Here is a 9,194-nt window from a genome sequence, read left to right as displayed (position 1 = left end):
GCCTTTCCTCTGCCTGCTCCCAATGACAACATAACAAAGAAATAAGGAAGAAAAAAATTAAAAAAAACTGTGCAATTCCAAGTGCCAGAATAGCTCTGCTCATCTGAAGAAGAAACCCTTGAACATCAATGAACCGTGCTTTAAAATTTGCCGTTTCACTGCCGACTTTTCAGAAAAGCATCACCCTGTGAAGATGTCGCTCTTGGATGCAAACCTGGTGACTGCCGGCATCGTCCAGTGTTCTGAGTTGCCTGCTTCTCCCTTTGGAACTGGGTGTATTAGTCAGCAGAGGAGCATTCATTCTTGGAGTGACCACAGATTGAAACACAAGCAGCATTAACAAATGATCGGTGGTGGATATGCAAAAGGAGCAAGGGCCAACATTAAAACAGCCCTCTCTTTTGGCCGATACCTCATCTTGTCCAAAATTCTTAGAAATATTAATCCTCCTGGAATGCTTAGCAATGCATATACAGTAAAATTCTTGAGGAAGCTAATAATTATCTGTTGTTAGCAAGATCAATTTACTGCAGTCTTTCACTGCAGGGACAGAAAAATATTGTGACTTGCTCTGCTAAGCAAAACACAGTGGCAGGATAAATTAGGACATTTAAACTCACAATAATAAAGACACATGGCTATAGTTCCCCTCTACATATAATTGATAAAATTAACAGAAAATAGACACAATGGTAATAGAAGAATGCGTTATGAATGGTTGGCTGAGACACAAAGGGACAAACTTTCTTCCATCGCTTATGTTGTAATAGCTAATATTTATTAGGCACCCACTGTGCATGGCACAGCTCTTATCAGAGACATGGATAATAATAAATTACTACCTGTCAGCCACGTGCACAGTAGCTTCATTATGTGACTAGGCGGCCCTCTTATTAAGTCTTTGGAATCTATTAAAAGTCTCATTTTGAAACAATGAACCAAGAGGTACAAATTTATGAATTGTGGATCCCCGGTATTAACGCAAAGACTCAGCCTTGGAGTGAGAAAAAAAACTTCTTAAGAAAAAGAAATTAATTTCTGCCAAGGAAAATCTAAGAACATAAGTTAGCAGGCCCAGCCAGATGCCTCTGGCTGTGCTGTAACAGAGATGAGGCAAATATCTAATTTCACAGGAAAAAATTTATAGACTAGACTTTGAATCAGGCAGATCCCAAAGACCTTCCCTGCCGGGTTCTCAATCAAATGGCGTAATAAACAGCAATGTCCTCACATGTCTGAAATGCCCCTCTGATCTCTGGGTCTGATCAGTGTCGTGCTGTCACCTCCATTGATGTATCCTGACATAACTTGCCCTTTGCATTCACTGATTTAATTTGCTCAGTAAATGTGGTAGATTGTTTGCAAAGTTGGCTGTAATAAATCCTCACATCAGTGCATGCACATCCTTTTGCAGTGTCGCGTTGCACCACCTCCTGTCAAGTGGTGGAGTCCATTCTTCCTCACCTTGAACAGAAGAAGACTTTGTAACTTGCTTTGGCCGAAGGAATACAATGGAAGTGATGTTTTGGTGACTTCTGAGTCTAGGTCTTAAGGGGCCTAGCAGCTGCTACTCTCACCTTCTTAGAACACAGGACCACCAGGTAAAGAGGCCCAGGCTAGCTATCTTGAAGATGAGAACTCGAATGGAGAGAGAAGCCCAGGCAACAGCCAGTACCAATGGCCAGATGTGTGTGAAGCCATCTTGGACCATCTCGTCCCAGTGCTATGGACAGAATGCTCGTTTTTCCCCCAAATTCACATGTTGAAGCCCTAATGGCCCGTGTAATGGTATTTGGAGTTGGGACCTTTGGGAGGTAATTAGGTCGTGAGAGAAGAGCCCTCCTGAATGGGATTGATGCCTTTATAAGGGGAGGCGGGAGAGAGATGATCTTTGTCCTTGTTATGAGATAACACAGCAAGAAGGTGTCCCTCCACAAACCAGGAAGAGCCCTCGGGGAATCAGCTGGCACCTTCACCTTCGACTTCGCAGCTTTCGGAACTGGGAGGAGTAAATTTCTTTTGTGTAAGCCACAAAGACTATGGTATTTTTGTTACAGCAGCTCCAACTAAGTAAGACACCCAGTTGTACTACCAGGTGACAGAAGCTGCATATATGACTCCAGAAGCCATCAAGCAGGAGAACCACCCTGTTGAGCCCAGCATGAACTGCTGACCCTCAGAGTCACAAATAAATAAATAGTTATAGTTTCCAGCCAGTAAATTTTGAAGCAGTTTGTTAGACAGCAAAAGGTAGCTAGACAATGAACAATGTGACAGACTTTAACATTTTATGCATTATTTTAAATGAGTGTTTCTGTCCTAACTCCTTGTACAGAACAGCAGCTCCAGAACCACACCAGCTTGTGAAGCTAGGGAATCTCTTCTTGTCCCTTCTCCATGGTCTCTGAATGCAATTCACACTGAGACTGAACTGTCCAACCTGCCTTTGCCGAGGGATTAATAAAAATTGAAGGCTCAGAAATGCGTGTCTGCTCGTTGACTGACTGTTTACAGTGAGGTGAGTTGAAAGGCAGCCCCAGGCATTCTCCTCTGTCTGGGTGAGGCATTGCCAGCCTTGCCTCGATCGTGGCACCATCTCCAAGATCCTAGGCTGAAGGGAGGGTCTATTGTAACAGGGACCCTTGGATGGTGTATCAGTCAGGGTTCTCCAGAGAAACAGAATCAATGGAGAAACAGAAGCAACTCTATCTATATGAGATATAGATACAGATATAGATCCCTAGCCATAGATAGATTGATCTATCTATCTATCAAGCGATCGATCTATCTATCTATAGAGAGAGAATTTGTTTTAAGGATTGGCTCAGTTGATTGTGGAGGCTTGGCCAGTCCAAAATCTGCAGGGTAGGCCGGGAGGCTAGACATCCAGGGAAGGATTTCACTTTGAGTACCAAGGTCGCCAGCAGGCAGGATACTCTCTTCTTCAAGGGATGTGAATCTTTTTCTGTTAAGGCCTTTCACTGATCGGATGGAGGGTAATCTGCTTTACTCAAAATCGACTGATTTAAATGTCCATCTTGTCTAAAAAATACCTTCACAGAAACATCTGGAATAATATTTGACCAAATAGCTGGGTGTGATAGCCTAACCAAGTTGACACATAAAATTAACCATCACAGATGGTGTGATGAGTTGAATTCCGCCTCCCAAAGAAAGAAATGCTAAAGTTCTAACCCCCAGTAACTCAGAATGTGACCTTATTTGGAAATAGGGTCTTAACAGAGAAAATCAAGGTAAAATGAGGTCATTAGGGTGGACCCTGATCCAAGATAACCGGTGTCCTTATGAGAAGGGGAAATTTGGACACATGCACAGACATGCACAGAGGAAACACTGTGTGAAGACTCACAGGGAGAGGATGGCCATGTGACCGCAGTGATGCATCTAAGGAGCCAAGGAAGACCTAGGACCACTCCAAACAGCAGAAGCTGGAAGAGGCCAGCAAGGGTTTTCCCCTAGAGCTGTCAGAGAGCATGGCCCTGCCGACACCCTCATCTTGGACTTCTAGCCTCCAGAACTGTGAGACAATAAATTTCTGTTTTAAGCCACTCAGTTTTTGGTACTTTGTTATGGCAGCCATAAGAAACTAATACAGATGGAGAGCTGGGAAGATTGCTTCCAGATCTGAGAGAGCACAGTCACCTGTACCTCTGGGGGAGGGGAGCTGAGTAGGACCTTAAAGTGTGTCTTCTCTCCTTGAGCTCCTGTCCTCACAACAGGGGACTTTGACAAGCCCTGGGAGAGAGAGAGACCCGAAAGGAGTCTGGAAATCTTCTCTCTTCCCACAAAGAGACAGAGATGCTCCCAAGACCTGCATGACCAACTTGGATGGGAGTATGGGGCTTCTTGGCTGTGATTTTGGGGGCTTAGGGAGCTCTGTCCAGGCATCTGAGAAAGGATTTAGCATGTCCAGCATGGCTCTTCCAGCACGTGGCTGCTGGTCCTGCGTCTGGTTATGCCAGCTCACCCTATGGTGGAGAGAAATCCAGTGGAAGTCATGCTGAGCCCCAAAATGGGCAACAGCCTGGGTTCTGGAGTCAGACAAACCTGGCTAAGTCCGGATCTTCCAATTACCAGTTAATAATAATGGCTCTTTTTGTTGATTGCTGAGCACTTCAGGTACGTTATCTCATTGACTCATTCTAACAACTCATTTTGCAGATAAGAGACTGAAGCTCAGAGAGGTTAACTCACCTTCCCGAAGTCACACAGCCAGCTTGCATTCTAATCCAGGCAGCCTGCCTCTTAAGCTCCAAAGCCTAAATTCTTAACCACCATGTGTGATAAAAACATACTAGGGTCACAGTGGCCCGAATTAAATCCCTGTACTTAAGCCAACCAGCGGGCCGGAAGTACCCACTCTGTTAGATGTTCTTAAAGGTACAAAAATAAAAAAAGCAAGATCAGGGCCTTGGCCTTGAGGTGTTGACAGGAGGACACCCACTTGGGAATAATTATAACTGACGTCGCCCCCTTCTTTAGGAGTATGGAAAGTTTAAGTTCACCCACCAGGAAAGCTTTAGCTACTGGAGGCTTCACCATGTTTAATGAGCTGGCGTTTTGCCCTCCAAACACATCAGCAGGTAAATGCTTCTCATTAGGAGAGTTTTGTTGGCATTTCAAGACAGTCAAAAGCTAAAGGAAGTTGGGCCAGCGCTTAAAACGCTAGGCCGCAGGTCCAAATTATAGCTAATCACCAGCCTAGGCAAATTGCCGATTAATTCAGACTTTATTTCCCCTCGTTTCACGTCTTCCACATCCACATGCTGCCTACCTGGTTTGCAGGAATGGACCAGGGTGAGGCTGGTCAGATAAAAGTGCTGTCACATTCGCCAACCAAAGGCTGTTTGCCTTCACCGTGTTATTAAGACAGTACATCAAGAAATGGCTTCAACATTAATCACAAAGGAGGAATCATGAGACTCGTATCCTGGAAACAGAACAGCTTTGGAATATAAAGGAAGGGCAACGCCCTGGTATTAGCTGTCCGCTGCCTCCAGGTACTTGCCTGTCCAAAGCAAACAGTGGGCCCCTGGGCGGCTATTGGGGCCAGAGTGTGTTCAGAGGTCGGGGGAGGGGAGCATTGTCACACAGGGTGCGTCCTGGTGCTGGGCAATCCGGGACCCGGTGGCTTCACTCATCTGTGGCGAAGAGGACAGGGAGCTGTGGCTGGGAGGAGCCCACCTGCGAGGTGTGATGGATGGGAGGGTGGGACTGCAGGCTGCAGAGGCTTGTCCCAGGTTGTCAGCTGGGGGGGCCACAGGCAGAGCAATCTTAGACGAGATTCAAATCAACACAGGTTCCTGGAGGTGGAACCCTGGATGACTGTATTTGTTTTCTAGGGCTGTCGTAAACTGAGTCACTCAAAACAACCGAAATGTCTTGTCTCGCAGTTCTGGAGGCTGCAAGTCCTTCATCAGGGTGTTGGCCAGGCTGGTTCCTTCTGAGAGCTCGTAGGGAGAATCTGTTCCATGCCTCTCCCCCAGCATCTGGTGACAGAGGACAATCCTTGGTGTTCCTTGGCTTGGAGAAGCATCACTCTAATCTCTGCCTCCAGCTTCACGTGGCCTTTTCCCGTGGGTCTGGGGGTCAAAATTTCCCTCTTAGAAGGACCCCAGTCATACTGGACTAGGGCCTGCCCTAATGGCCTCGTCTTATCTTGATCACATGGGCATAGACCCTATTCCCAAAGAATCTCACATTCACGCATACCAGGGGTTAGGAGTTCAAGATATCTTTTTGGGGGATACCATTCAACCCATAATAATGACCCTAATGGGGGTCTCCCCCACTGGACTCTGAGCAGCTGAAGGATGTGCGCTATCATATTCATTTCATATCCCCGGTGACTAACATCCTGCCTGGCAAATACCTAATGTCCAATAAGTGCTGAATGAATGAGTAAGCAATAGTCTTAGATCTATAGGATGGAAGTTGTTTCACCAAAAACTCGAGTGCAAAATCCTGGCTCCACTACTTCCTCCCTGAGTGGTCTTTGGCAAGTCTCTTAGTTCCTCCAAGCCTCAATTTGCTGCTCTCTAAAATGGTTATAATACAACCTGCAGGATGGCAGTGAGAAGCCAAGAAGATGGCGTATATAAAATGTGTGGCACTCGCAGGTGTTCAGTAAATGGGAGGCATTATTTTTCAAGGAAATTCCAAATTTAACCTGTATGCTCCCCTCTATTTCATGTTTCTTTACACCGCATTCATTCCATCTTAGCCATTCTTCAAGAATTTTCAAAAAACCTAACACAGAGGCTAATCTAACTGTATCAATCAAGATGTTTGCAGTTGGCAGTGACAGAAACCCCCTTCAAAAAAAGCGACATGGAGGGTATTTGTTAGTTCACATAGTGCCCTATTGTAGTGGCTTCAGGCAGGGCTTGATCCAGAGTGCCAACAATGCTATCAGAGATCTCTTGTCTCTCAGGCAGGCCCTGGCCTCATGGCTACCAGCAGCCTCAGACTGAAATCCTCCCAGCCTGACAACCCCAGGGGAAAGACACGGCCTTTGCCAATTGCAATATCAGGAAAGATCCAAGGAAGCTCCTGATTTGCTTGATTTGCCTCACGTGCCTATGGGAACCAGCCACAATGGCCAAGAGTGTAGGATACAAGGATTGGCCAGTTCTGGGTCCTGCGAATGGGCAAAGGCAGAGTGAGCTCCCCTTGCATGGGTTCCCTACAGAGAAGACGGCTCTGCTTCAGAAAGGGGTGCTGGGGAGATTCAAATGAGAAACGCCCCTGACCTTTGAAACTGCCCATAGGAGAGAAGACCAAAGATGAGGCTAAAAACAATCAGGTTTCTGGGAAAAGTACTCAGTGTCATTTTTGAAAAAATAAAAAAAGAAACCATGGCTTACATGTAATAACTTGTTACTTCAGAATAAAAATGCCCTGCTGCCTTTGCGGTCCTCACAGCAGCACCAATTACTGCTGGGGATGAGGGGCGGTGGGAGTGACAGAGACTGAGGAGGCCTGTCAATTTACCAGCTGTGAACACTGGGAGGTCCCTGCCTGCAGGGCGATGGGAACATGGCAGGTGACATAACTCCTAAAGGATGTACCCAGTCCCCACCAGGCCAAGGATGTGGGGTAGGGCGGGGGTCGGAGGAAGTTCTGCGGCAGGGATGACGGTGTGCCCCCGCATCCCTGTGCTAAGGACAATCCCGTCCGAATCCACTTATGGTCATCTCACAGTGGTTTTTTTTAATTGTTAGTTTTATGCTAGACTCTGGCTTCATGAAAAATACCTCATAACTCAGATTTAATTTCCCTGGGGGAGACAGATTTGAAATAACCATCAAATCTTTTTTTTTTCCTCTTTTTTGCTACTCTAAGCAAATTGGGAAATATTTACCCCTGAGGGACGAAAGTCTGGTCACTCATGCAATAATCATTTTAATGCTATTTGCCTTTTTTTGTTTAACTTCCCAACAGTGTTTGCATATAGCCCGCCCCATTCTATATTTCTACATTCTTTTCACGAGTAAGGCAGACAACATGTCCATGTTTAGGATTTTGTGAGAAATTCAACTTAATTTCATGGCCAGAGGTAGATGCAAGTCAAAGACTCACTGATGAAATCAGGCCGCATTTGGAAAATGCTTGACAATTTATCTTGCACCCTCGTTTCATTATCACACAACTACAAGAGGCATTATCCTCAATTTATAGGTGAGAAAGCTGAGACCCAGAAGGGTGAACTGGCTTAAGGTGTCACACATAAACTTGAACCCAAATGATAACAGCTGACATTTACTGTTCTAGACGCTTTGCACCCAGTGTCTCATTCAATCCTCTCAAAAACTTGTGAGGTAGGTTGTGGTTCTCGTCCCCATCTTACGGATAAAGAAATTGAGGCTCAGAGGGTTAAATAGGTTGGTAAAGGTTCAAACCCAGACCTATCTCCCTGCAAAGCTACATCTAAATGCAGAACTGGGCTCTGAAAGCCCAGAACAGGAGGAGGTGAGAAGCGATGGGTGGACCTGGGGCCCCTGAGGAGAGAGCAGTCAGAGCCGCCGCACTGCTCAGCTGAGCAGCCTGCCTCTGCCAAGCCAGCTCCGTGGATGAACTATTTCCAGACCTTGGTCGTTCAGAAGCGCTGAGGCAGCCTGGATGGAAGCCCAAGTGCTGAGAAGAAGGTGCTCCAACGACATAACACCAGAGTGAGCTGCTGCCTGCTGACCTAACCTGCTGAAAACTTGGAGACTCCCACATCCACAAAGATGCCGTAGACAGAAAGAAATGTCTGGGAAGCAGAGAGCTCCCAGCAAGTCCGACCACCCATTGCAGCCAAAAATCCTGCTGCATGCCCATCCTCCCACATGGGGTGTAGATGGATGCAAAGATGGGGGAGGCAGCTGGCATACCGCCAATTCCTTCACTAGCAGCTAAGGGCGGCCCTGGCATTTCTTACCAGCCCTAAACACCCTCCTCCAAACTCCTCTAATTGCCAAAGCTCCCACTTACAAGTTAATCAAAATCCTGACCATGAATGAGATAGAAAAAAAATACTCCAATAATTAAAATCTCAAAAGATGCCAGTGTTAATAGTCTGTAGATGCTTTCTTGCTACACTAAGGCTCTCGGGAGACCAGACACCAGCCGTCGGTGTAAGAGTCACAGGTGCTATGATTAGGCCTGAGAGCATGTAGCAGTGACAAGTGGAATGAGGAAGATTCTTAATCCTCCTGAAATCCCAGGCTTTGTAGGTATTTAAATAATTAATGAGAAGCGAGGCTTTCCCTGCCTTCTCAAGAGAGGTTAAATTTCCAAGTGTCTTCCCCAGGCGACAGTGTCTCTAAAATGCCTGGAGGATATAAGAAACGAATATGCTCAGTCATTCAACAAATATTGAGTACCTACTTGTCCCAAGTATTCTGGAAGGTGCTGGAGACACAGGGGAGGTCCATCAAGTTCCTGCATCATGGTACATACACTCTCGAGTGAGGGGCTGTGATAAACGTGTAAGTATCTAGGTTGAAGGTGCTATAGAAAAGAAAATAAGAGCACCAATGGAGAGCGAAGTGGGGTGAGGACTGCTTTAGACTGTGTGGTCAAGGAAGTGGTACTTGAACTGATACTTGAAAGAAGAAAGAAAGCCAGGCCAAGAGCTGGGCATTTCAGGCAGAGGGCACTGCAGGTGCAAAGGTCCAGAGGACAGATCA

Source organism: Equus asinus, chromosome 3 (assembly GCF_041296235.1).
Source record: "Equus asinus isolate D_3611 breed Donkey chromosome 3, EquAss-T2T_v2, whole genome shotgun sequence".
NCBI classification, from domain to species: domain Eukaryota; kingdom Metazoa; phylum Chordata; class Mammalia; order Perissodactyla; family Equidae; genus Equus; species Equus asinus.
Note: the sequence above shows the minus strand (reverse complement) of the source record.